Below are 12,540 nucleotides of genomic sequence, written 5' to 3' on the forward strand. Positions count from 1 at the left end.
TTCGAGGTCATGAGGCATTGTGTATATAGGGCGGCCAATCTTTCTAGGACAGTGTTCCTACCATCCTTCAACAAATCGGCTGTTACCTGATCCTCCCCAGCGGCCTTCCCCCTTTGCATAGCTCCCAAGGCGTTCTTTACCTCTTCCGGCGTTACTTGTGGGATTTCAAGTTCCTCTAGACTATTCTCTCACACCTTATCGTCGTGGGTGTTACTGGTACTGTATAAATCTCTATAAAACGCTTCAGCCACTTGAACTATCTCATCCATATTAGTAACGATACTGCCGCCTTCGCCTCTTAACGCACACATCTGATTCTTGCCTATTCCTAGTTTCTTCTTCACTGCTTTTAGGCTTCCTTCGTTCCTGAGAGCCTGTTCAATTCTATCCATATTATAGTTCCTTATGTCCGCTGTCTTACGCTTGTTGATTAACTTGGAAAGTTCTGCCAGTTCTATTCAAGCTGTAGGGTTAGAGGCTTTCATACATTGGCGTTTCTTGATCAGATCTTTCGTCTCCTGCGATAGCTTACTGGTTTCCTGTTTAACGGAGTTACCACCAACTTCTATTGCGCACTCCTTAATGATGCCCATAAGATTGTCGTTCATTGCTTCAACACTATGTTCCTCTTCCTGGGTTAAAGCCGAATACCTGTTCTGTAGCTTGATCCGGAATTCCTCTAGTTTCCCTCTTACCGCTAACTCATTGATTGGCTTCTTATGTACCAGTTTCTTCCGTTCCCTCCTCAAGTCAAGGCTAATTCGAGTTCTTACCATCCTATGGTCACTGCAGCGCACCTTGCCGAGCACGTCTACGTCTTGTATGATGCCAGGGTTCGCGCAGAGTATGAAGTCGAGTTCATTTCTAGTCTCATCATTCGGGCTCCTCCAAGTCCACTTTCGGCTAACCCGCTTGCGGAAAAAGGTATTCATTATCCGCATATTATTCTGTTCTGCAAACTCTACTAATAACTCTGCTCTGCTATTCCTAGAGCCTATGCCATATTCCCCCACTGACTTGTCTCCAGCCTGCTTCTTGCCTACCCTGGCATTGAAGTCGCCCATCAGTATAGTGTATTTTGTTTCGACTTTACCCATCGCCAATTCCACGTCTTCATAAAAGCTTTCGACTTTCTGGTCATCATGACTGGATGTAGGGACCTGTACAACCTTCCTTTTGTACCTCTTATTAAGTTTCACAACAAGACATGCCACTCTCTCGTTAATGCTATAGAATTACTGTGTTTTACCAGCTATTTCCTTATTAATCAGGAATCCGACTCCTAGTTCTCGTCTCTCCGCTAAGCCCCGGTAGCACAGTACGTGCCCGCTTTTTAGCACTGCATATGCTTCTTTTGTTCTCCTAACCTCACTGAGCCCTATTATATCCCATTTACTACCCTCGAATTCCTCCAATAACACTGCTAGACTCGCCTCACTAGATAACGTTCTAACGTTAAACGTTGCCAGGTTCAGATTCCAATGGCGGCCTCTCCGATGTAGGAGCCATTATGTAGGAGCCAAGCAAGATGTAGGAGCCACTAAAGAAAAAATCGAGCAGCTTGACAAGGAACGGTATCAAGGTGCGATTGTGGGAGCAAGAGCAAATGCATCAGTAGCTGGGGAGACGCCCACTAAACGGGCGCTGGGACTCGAAAAAGGGCAAGGACGACGGAATCATGTCGACAGGATTTTATGGAACGGCACAGTTGCTGACGATAGTAAGAGCATAGGCCGAGCGTTTCTAGAGTATTATCAGTCGCTCTTTGAGTTTCAAGAAGTGAATATAGACGAGTTCAGAAAGGCCTTTCTATCTCGGATGCCGTGATTGAGTGACGATAGGAAAGAACGATGGGAATGGAAAATAACAGAACGTGAATTTGAAAAAGCAATTGATGATTTGAACCAAGGCAAATCACCTGGAACGGACGGTCTGGGCGCGTGTTTATATAAAACTTTTAAGAAAGAACTGTCACCGTTGCTAACAGAGCTGTTTAATGATGCGTATGATAACAAAACTTTGCCGCCTTCTTTTGGAAAAGCTCATATCATACTCATCCCTAAGAGTGACCAAGTGCAGAAACTTAGGCTACTAACATCCTACAGGCCAATATCTTTAACCAATGTTGATTATAAGATTTTTATGATAGTTTTGGCTGCCAGACTTCAAAGCGTCATAAATGACATAGTCGCAGATCACCAAACGTGTGGTATCAAAGGAAGGTCCATTTTTTCGAATATTCACGCGATGCGGTGCGTGCTGGAGTGCTGTGACGTCACCTCGGGCGGAGTCGCGGTGCTTCAGCTGGACCTCGAGAAAACGTTTGATTGTGTCTCTCATGATATTTTGTTTGCCATTTTGGATTACGTTAATGTTGGTTCCATCATCACTGAGGGAGTGGCGTTGGCGTACCAGAACTGCGCAACACGCTTAATTGTGAATAAATCATTGGGGGCCCCCATTAACGTCATGCGTTCTGTGCGTCAGGGCTGCCCTCCCAGTCCTATTTTGTTTGACATTTACATAGAAACTATGCGTTTGGCAATAACTGAGAATGACCAAATACGCGGGTATAGCTTGGCAGCCACACAAATCAAGCTCTTGGCATATGCAGATGACATCGCGGTGTGTTGTACAAGCAAAGAAAGTGTGACGGAAACAATACGGGTAGTGAAAAATTTTTGTGATGTGACGGGCGGTAGAGTGAACTGGGGAAAGTCCCTCGGTTTGTGGCAGGGAGAGTGGTCCTCGGCCCCGGACAATTTTGCAAATGTGAGCTGGATTAAAACCCCGACCAAGTACTTAGGTGTCCCCATGGACAGTTACAAAAATAGCGATGAATACTGGACGAACCAAGCAAAAGAAACAAGAGAAAAAGCAGACAGGTGGAAAGGTATCAACCTGTCGATTTTCGCAAAAGCAAATGTGTGTTATATGTTTTTATTACGAAGTTGTGGGACGTCATGCAAACGTTGTACTGTTCAAGGGTAAACGTGCAAAAGTTGCACAGAGTGTTCGCGGTTTTTATCTGGCGCTCTACCTGGGAAAGGAGTAGCCGAACCAATCTGTTCCGGCACGTGAAGAAAGGGGGGCTGGGCTTGGCGCATCTTTTTGTACGCCAGCTTGTCAACAGATATTTGTTTTTTCGGGATGCGCGTGATCAGTTTCTGCGCACTGTAAGCCGGCTCAGGTTGAGAGGCGCTTTGCCGGCACGTATTGTTAGTACAGATAGTATGCCCGGAACGCTTCGTGACTATCTTAAAGAAGTTGCAGATAGTGTGCGCTTTCTTTCTGTGCGTTTTTCTTTTGAGTATTTATGTGACGTTAAAAGGAAAACATTGTATAAAGATATTTGCGACATTGCATTTCCAGTGCCATTGTACAGAGCGCTATACAGTGGAAGATCAGGACTGGATGTTCTTAAGCGAGTGAAAAATATGGAGGTGCCTACTGGGGTAAAGACATTCTTTTTTAAATTACACACAGGAACACTCTCAGTGAAGACATTGATGGAAGAACGTGGCTTTCTTGTACCCTGGGGCTCGCAATGCTTGATTTGCAAGCAACCAGAAACAATAGACCATGTCTTTTTGCATTGCTGGGCCGGAGTGTTCTTCTGGGATGCCCTACAAAGAACAATGAAGAAGGAGTTACCGTTAAATCCGCATGGCATCAGGTACTTAGCGGCAACGAATGACGACGGGGTTCCCTTCGACCCAATAATGCTCAAGGGCGTTCATAGTTTATGGTGTGCAAGGATGTCAGGGTACTACTGCGACCCGGACGCTAGGCCTGCGCGTACGTATTTCCGAGAAAGCATGTCTGGTTTTATTGAAATAAAGAAAATACAAGAATGTTTACCCGAATGGCTGTCGAGAATAGAACCTCTGACAGCACTGAAAGAATTTTAATTAGACAACGCCAGTCCTTATAGGACTGATGGCATGTATGTTCTTTCAAAATGTTTTGTATTTGTTAATTGTGTATTGTAATTTTGTTCTGTATTATGTGCTCTGTACGATGTCGAAGACCGGCAATAAATAAAAAAAAAGCGCAGTCGTGGCCGAGTGGTTAAGGCGTTGGACTTGAAATCCATTGGGGGCTCCCCGCAAAGGTTCGAATCCTGTCGGCTGCGTAGCGGTTTCTTTTGCTTCTGCCAGCCCTTCGTGAACGCGTATCAATGTGGCGCAGTAGTGCCGCCGTGTATATGCGCAGTCGTGGCCGAGGATTCCACTTCCGGCCACCGCAGTGAACGGTCGCGGAATGTTTTGCTCCGAAGGGGCGGTTACAGCGGCCCAGCAGGGCCGCGGTGTCAGGTTGAACGACACACCGAAGGATGACTACCAGGTTATTTTGCCGCAACTACCTACAGGATCGACAGTTACAACGACCGTGAAGGCGAGGCCCTACCGAGTCGAGCATTTCCGTGAGGCACTTGATTATCTGCAGCTGATGCCAGAAGTGGAGGCCCTCGGTGCCTATCAGATGAACCACGTCTGGGCCATCACTTTCAAGGACGAAAAGGGCAAACAAAAGATTTTGTCTGCTCCAACCTTCAGCGTTAAGGACCACCGATGCATCGTAATAGACCCTCGAAATCAAGACGTCAGGATGAAGCTGTATTGGCTTCTACATACGACTCCGGACAACGAAGTCAGAGTTGCCCTGGCGCCTTTTGGGAAGGTCAGCGAAATTTCGAGGGAAAAGTGGCGCGTTGCAGGCTGCAACGACAAAGGCTCCCACACGCGCCTGGTGTCCCTACGGCTGAAGGTAGGCGTTACCGTGGAAGACCTGCCTCATCAACTTCGCGTCGGGGAAGACCATGCGCTCGTGCACGTCCCAGGCAGACCCCCGCTCTGCCTCCGGTGCCATGGCACCGGTCACATACGGCGCGAGTGCCGATTTCCGCGTTGCAAGCTCTGTCGTCGCTATGGCCACGACGAGAGTCAATGCGCGCGTAGCTACGCCAGTGTGACCGGAACTGGGCGAAGCGACACCGTCGATGAGCACCTCATGGACCAAGTCGACGCGGAGGAGACCGTTAGTGGAGGCGAAAAGCCGACAACGTCGGGTGCCACGCCTTCTGTCCCATCCGAAAACAATGGACCTATGAAAGCTGCGGTCAGTCAAAATGGAAAGAACGACGAGCCTCAGAATACTTCAGAGGCCGTGGAAACTCCTAGCAACTGTGCTGCCGTTAGCGAGACGGAAGAGAGCGGTACCGCAATGGAGGGCGTCAACTCGGAAGGAGGAAAAACCAACCCTGGCGTCGCTGTCTCAAAGAGACCACGGGAAAATACCATCGAGGACGACAACCGAGAGAAGGTCAACGCCGGTGAACCGCCCCCAAAGGCAGGGTCCAACCGTAGGGCTCCCCTGAAGGTGAAGCCCAACGTGCCTTCAGACAGGAGGACTACACCGACAGGGCCTCCGCATTAGCGGAGGGCGCTGTCCGAGGGACGACTTTACCGCTAGACTGGAGCGGGACGCGCAGCACGAAACGTCGCCATGCCTACCGACAAGGAGAACGCCTCGGCTTCGCCATGCTTGACGAAGCACTCGGAATCAGTGCGATATAACAGTGTAAGTGTGCGTCCTGTCAATTCGGCACAATCACCCAGCGGTCCGCTTGACCTTTCGCTTTCTATGAATACAACGTCCTTATCGGCATTAAGAATTGGCACGCTGAATGTGCGCGGTCTCACGGCAAGAAAGCGGCAAGTGCAGTTAAGACGTCTGCTAAAAGAAAATACCATCGATATTCTAGCCTTACAGGAATCAAAAATAGACAGCGAGGAGCAGGCGGACCGCATGGTCCAAACTTACGCATTAGATTTCAACGTTTGCGTTTGCCATGCCGTTGGAAAGTCTGGCGGTTGTACTATCGTTCTGAAACGAGGTATCGGAATCGTTGAAGAGGGTGTTATCACCTCTGATGACGGACGGTTAGCATTGTGCGACTTTTATTTAAACCAAGTACAATGGCGAATTATAGGTGTGTACGCGCCGAACCAAATTTCAGAAAGAAAAGTTTTTTTTTATCATGTCGCTGGATTTCTAAAGTGTGACAGGCAACTCATTTTGCTTGGCGATTTTAATTGTATTTGCATGCCCGAAGACTCAGTTAAGAATGAACCAGTACGGGACAAAAGTGCCCTACAGCTTAAGGCGTTGGTGGATGAATGTGGCCTTGTTGATGTAGGGGACATATTCCGTGGAAATCAAGTGCAATTTACCCACTTTCAGGGCGAAAGCCACGCACGATTAGATCGCGTTTATATCTCTTCGGATGTTATGTCTATGTGCTGTAACTATACCGTGAAACATGTTAGTTTTAGTGATCAGAGCTTCGTAATGTTTGAAATAGGTAGAAAGCGCAAAGTCTCTGCATTCCACTGGGAACTGTGGAAATTAAATGAACAGCTCTTAACCGATGACACATTTGTCCAAATAGTACGCGAGAAATTGGAAATAGTGTCCACGAGTCACAAAAATTTCATCGAAGCTTGGGAACAATTCAAATGCGAAGTTAAACTAAGTGCAATAGACAGATCATGCATACTACGACATAAAGAAAAACAAAAGGAAAAAAAAACTACAGTGCACACTTGATTTCCTTTTGAATGCAGAGACTACAATACCGGGTTTGTTTAAAAGTGAAGTCGAAGATGTTAAAAGAGAGATGGAACAGATGGAAGAAGAAAAATATGAAGGCGCTGTTATTAGAGCGCGTTCAGAGAGGCTTTGGTTAGGCGAAAGACCAACTAAGAGGGCGATTGGTGAAGAAAAAAAATATGCGACAAAAAACGAAATAAATAAAATTCGCTACCAAAACGAAGTCTTGACAGATAAGAGCGTCATTGAAACAGCATTTGTAGAGCGATACCGTACTTTGCTCGGCTACGAAGTGCAAGTAAATGATATATATATAAACGACTATGTTAAGCAAATGCCAAGGCTTGAGGAGGATATTAAACTAGAACTTGAAAGACAAATTACTAGAGATGAAATCAAACAAGCAATTGAAGATTTGAGCAAAGGAAAGACGCCTGGGCCAGACGGCCTCGGATCAGCGTTCTATAAAGACTTTAAAAATAAAGTAGCAGAAATACTATACCATGTTATAGCAGAAGCCTACGATAGTAAACAAATGCCTCCATCGTTCAAACTAAATCACGTCGTTCTAATTCCTAAAACCGATGAACCTTCCAAATTGCAGTCAGTAGAGTCTTATCGGCCCATAAGTTTGACAAATGTAGATTATAAGATCTTTATGAAAGTAATAGCAAGAAGACTCCAATCAGTAATTACAGCTATAATTGGCCCACATCAAACATGCGGGATTAAAGGAAGAAGCATATTCACAAACATGCATACCACCAGAAGCATACTAGAAGGTTATGACGCTCTTTCCGGAAAGATAGCAATGCTTTAACTAGATCTAGAGAAAGCTTTCGACAAAGTCGCACATGGCATACTGTTCGCAGTGCTAGAACAAGTTAACGTAGGCAGCGCAATAAGTGAAGGCGTGAAAATGGCATATAAAAACTGTACTACTAAGCTTATCATTAACAAAAAGCTTAGCGAAGGAATCCCAGTAAAGTCTAGTGTGCGCCAAGGATGCCCAGCCTCAAGCCTGCTATTCGCCACATATCTTCAACCGTTCTGTTTAAAAAATGTGAACAACAAAACGATATGCGGCTGTCGCTTCTTAACGCACGAAATTAAAATCCTCTCAGAGGCAGACGACATCGCAATCTTTTGCCGAACTCAAAAAAGCATCGAAAGTTCCATTAAGGAAGCAAAAACATTTTGCAGCCTAAGTGGAAGCGCCATTAGTTGGTAGAAATGCCTAGGATTCTGGCACGGTGAATGGGACGAGAGGCCGACACAATTCGAAGGTATAAGGTTTACTGATACGCCGGGCAAATACCTTGGCATTCCTTTGGAACACTATCGCGGAAACAAAGACCAATGGGCGGGTGAAATTGACCGGGTTAAATTCCAAACAACAAAATGGGGCGGACGCGATTTCTCAATCTTTACACGTGCAACTGTGTGTAATATGTTCATCGTAACAAAAGTTTTCTATATGATGCAAGTGCTTTGCATGGCAAGGATGTCTGTGCAAAAGTTACACAGACTGTTTGCTGTCTTTATCTGGGGGTCGAACTGGGAGCGTACTAGTCGTCTGAACTTATTTCAGTTGGTTAAAAACGGAGGGCTAGGCTTATCGCATTTATTTTTTAAACAAGTTGTTACACGGTTCTTTTTCTTGAGGCAACAGAACGATGCTTTCCTGCAGAGTATTTGTCAAGTGTTTTTGAGCCAGGCATTACCCGAATACATAGTGTCATCGTATTCTACTAATCATGTTCCATTGAAAGGGTTTATGAAAGAAGTCGTTGATGTTTTTCGTTTTTTGAAAACCCACTTTTCGTCTGAATATCTCTCGGCTGTAACAAAGAAGAAATTGTACAGAGACATGCTTGATGTGAGGTGTCCTGTGCCGATCTATCGTTCCTTATATGTATTAGGACGAGAACGTAATGTTTTGAGTCGCGTTAAAAAGATGCCTGTGACAGCGTCGACGAAGACGTTTGTCTTCTTTCTTCACACTGGCACGCTCCCTGTAAAGCCCTGGCTTAAAGAAAAAGGTATTTTTGTCCCATGGAGTACTAACTGTACAATATGCAATAAGCCCGAAACCATCGCGAACGTATTTTTAGACTGTTCAGACTGTTTTTCTGTGGGACATTTTACAAAGGACACTCAAAAAGCAACTTCCACTTACACCTCACGGGATTCGATTTCTCCCGTTTGATCAGACAGTGGACGTGCCGTGTGATCTGTTGATGTTGTTGACAATGCACAGTGTATGGAAGACGCGAATGGATATACGACACGAGCATGTTAAACCACAACCATCAAAAGTGTACTTCAGAGAGGCTATTATGTACGTCCGCGACGTCTACAGGACACTTTCCGATCCCCCAGAATGGCTACCTGTGTTTGATCAGTTGCTAACCCAAGAGCCGTACTAACCTAACAACACGAGACAAAGTACGAGTGTCGTTTTTAGTACAACCTAAGGGTATGTATGTCGAATTCCAAGAATTATTCCTGTCCATTGTACGAAGAGAAATCTGGCAATAAAGAAAAAAAGAAGCAGTCGTGGCCGAGTGGTTAAGGAGATGGACTTGAAATCCATTGGGGGCTCCCCGCATAGGTTCGAATCCTGTCGGCTTGCGTAGCGGTTACTTTTGCTTCTGCCAGCCCTTCGTGAACGCGTATCAATGTGGCGCAGTAGTGCCGCAGTGTATATGCGCAGTCGTGGCCGAGTGGGGGGATTCTGCTTCCGGCCACCGAGCGTGACGGACGCATGATGACGGGTTCCGTTGGAGCGGCTTCAGCGGCCGGTTCTGGCCGCGGTAACAGGGCTATTGAACAGAAAACCGACTACCAGGTTCTTCTGCCAAGTCTTCCAACCGGGCGTTTAGTTTTAAATACTGTTTTTTTGCACGCGGATATCAGGGCCCGCCCGTAATGGGTGGAAGATTTTCGAGACGCGTTGGCGAGGCAATCGCTGCTCTCGGATGTTATCGCCCTGGGGGCGTATCGGATGAGCCATGTCTGGGCCATCACGCTTAAGGATGCGGATGCCGTTAAGAAGATTGAAGGCGTCGGTGAGCTGCGCGTCAAAGAACGCCGCTGCTTGGTTATTGACCCGGCGAAGCAGGACGTACGTCTCAAGCTCCATTGGCTGCTTCACACCGTGCCGGACGAGGACGTACGTGTCGCGCTTGCACCGTACGGAAAGGTCTCCGAGGTGGCCCGGGAGCGCTGGCGTGTGCACGGCGTGTCAGAGAAAGGCTCAACGAGTAGGATGGTCACTCTGAAATTGAAAGCTGGCGTTAAACTGGGTGACTTGCCGCACCAGCTTAATGTTGGGGGTGAGTTGGCACTCGTCGTTGTGCCTGGAAGGCCTCCGTTATGTCTTCGCTGCCGAGGTACGGGACACATTCGTCGGGAGTGTAAGGTCCCGCGATGCGGAGCTTGTCGACGTTTCGGTCACGAAGACGGTGAGTGTCCTCGTACTTATGCGAGCATCGCCGGCCCTGGAACCAGTGAAGATACCTCGGAGCATTTGATGGATGAGGCGGACGCAGAAGAGGCAGCGAGGACAACTGGGAAAACGCGGACGAAAGATGGGCCTTCGTTTACGCCTCTGGTTAAGCAGAAGACAACGACAACGTTGACGCCTCCAGCAGTGGTGGCATCTCAGCTAGCGCAGCGTGGCCCCGACAGCGACAGCGGTCACAGTGCGGTGACCGCTACGAAAGTTTCGCTGAAAACCCCGGACTGCGTGGAGCCTCGCATTGCCGACGCCATGGACGCCGACGATGAAGCGGCTGCCGTAACCGCTGGAAAACGGTCCCACGAAGAGAGCGCCGGTGAGAACCTGCAGCCTGGTGGTAGTAGCAGTGGGGAGCCGCCTCCGAAAACGACAGGAAGTCAACGTTCGTCGTTGAAGCCGCGGCCAAACCTTTTGGCCGAGTCACGGAAGGCGGGTAAACTGCCTCCGTAATTTTTTTTCTGTTTTCTGTGGAATGTCAGCGTCGGTTGTGTGTCGACCGACACAGTGTTTTTGGCTGACATTTCGAGTTTGCGCGCATGCAAAGTGGAGGATGCGACGAGGTAGTGCCTCAGACCACTTCGAGACAAACACCAGACAACCCTTTGGGTGGCCAGACTAACCCCCCGAACGTCATTGCGCAACATCAGTGGGGGGAATCACTTGGTCGACAGAGGTAGGCACCATGCGGATCGCGCCTCCTTTTATTACGTAAACGTATGGTAGTTGAGCTAAGAACCCCATTGCGTGTTGCAACTTTGAATGTTAGAGGGCTGGGAGCACGAAGGCGGCAATGTCAGCTTAATCGCCTTCTTATTGATAATGACCTTGACCTAATAGCTGTGAAAGAATCAAAGATAGAGTCGCAAGAACATGCTGACCGTATGGTGCCCACTTTCCGCGCCAACTTTGAAGTGTGTGTGTGTCACTCCGTTGGGACATCGGGTGGATGCCTTCTCTTCATTCGCAACACACTAGGTATAAGTGTGGAGTCTGTATTTGCATGTGAAAGTGGCCGCCTCTTGGTTGTTGATTTTTCCTTTTCAAGTTTACACTGGCGCGTTGTATGTGTTTATGCCCCCAATGTTGAAAGTGAACGTAAATGTTTTTTTGATTCCATTGAGCCTGTCTTGAATTGTGACAAGGTGCTGCTTCTACTGGGAGACTTTAACTGCGTCTGTGCTACTACTGACCGAGTGAAGTGTAGACCAGTGAGGGACAAGAGCGCGGAACTGTTGATTGAACTTGTGCGCGATTATTTATTGGAGGACGTTGGAAGTGTGTTTTCGGCTGGAACACGGCTTGATTACACACACTTTCAACGCGACAGTCACGCAAGATTAGATAGGCTGTATGCTTCTGCTGATCTCGTGCCACTATGCACAGCCTATGATGTAAAACCTGTGTCGTTTAGCGATCATTGCCTTGTGAGCGCGACTTTTGGAACGAAGGGAAGGAAATCACGCTGATATTGGTACCTTTGGAAACTAAATGAGAAAATTTTAGACGATGAAGGATTTGTCAAGGAAATTAAAAGCGATCTCGACGGTGTACTAGCTGAGAAAGCGGACTGCTTTGCCGTTGAATGGGAAAGTTTCAAAGAACGAGTGAAGCTTAGAGCTATATAAAAAAGTAGCGCAATTCGGTATAAACAGAAACAAAAAGAAACGGAACTTCGCGAACAACTCGAGTGCTTGGTTAGCATGGAAACCAATCAGCCAGGAAATTTTAGTAAGGAAATAAAAGACGTGAAGTGTCAGATCGAAACAATTGACACTGACAGGTACAGAGCAGCAATAATACGCTCAAGGAGCGATAACTTGTGGCCAGGCGAAGCGCCTACAAAGCGGGCGCTATCAGATGAAAAGCGGTATGCTTGCCAGAAGGAAATCAGGCAAGTAAGATACGAGGGGCACATTACAAGCGACCCTAGTGAGATTCAGCGCTCTTACGGAATACTTTGCTTAACTTTTCGGCAATAGGCGCGAGCACGCGCAAGGGTTTGAAGGGGATTTCCTCCGACTAATGCCAACACTCGACAATGATGTAAGAGAGCGTCTTGAAGTGCCTATTACTTTGGAAGAGATCGAGAAAGCAATAGATGTTCTTCCGTCTGGAAAAGCGCCGGGGCCAGATGGGCTGAACGCTGCCTTCTATAAAACCTTTAAACATGTTTCTCAGTTCTTGTTACAAGTGATAATAGAAGCCTATGAACGCAAGAAAGTTCCATTGTCCTTTGGTATTTCACACATTGTACTTATTCCCAAGTCTGATGATCCGGAGAAACGAATGTTAGTGGGTTCCTAAAGACCTATCAGCCTCACTAATGTCGACTACAAGGTGTACATGAAAGTACTAGCCAGACGACTTCAGAGTGTAATGGACAAATTAGTGGGGCCGCACCA

General features: G+C 47.2%; 2 non-coding genes across 2 annotated transcripts; both read left to right on the top strand.

Moving 5' to 3' along the window:
• The first annotated feature begins 4,053 nt into the window (after positions 1-4,053).
• Positions 4,054-4,135, top strand: TRNAS-UGA (transfer RNA serine (anticodon UGA)). Its single transcript has one exon. It is a non-coding gene; the product is annotated as a tRNA-Ser (tRNA).
• Positions 4,136-9,168: 5,033 nt separating this feature from the next.
• TRNAS-UGA (transfer RNA serine (anticodon UGA)) lies at positions 9,169-9,251 on the top strand. The gene has a single exon. It is a non-coding gene; the product is annotated as a tRNA-Ser (tRNA).
• Positions 9,252-12,540: the final 3,289 nt, after the last annotated feature.

The sequence above is a fragment of the Dermacentor andersoni genome, chromosome 1 (genome assembly GCF_023375885.2).
Source record: "Dermacentor andersoni chromosome 1, qqDerAnde1_hic_scaffold, whole genome shotgun sequence".
Lineage (NCBI taxonomy): Eukaryota > Metazoa > Arthropoda > Arachnida > Ixodida > Ixodidae > Dermacentor > Dermacentor andersoni.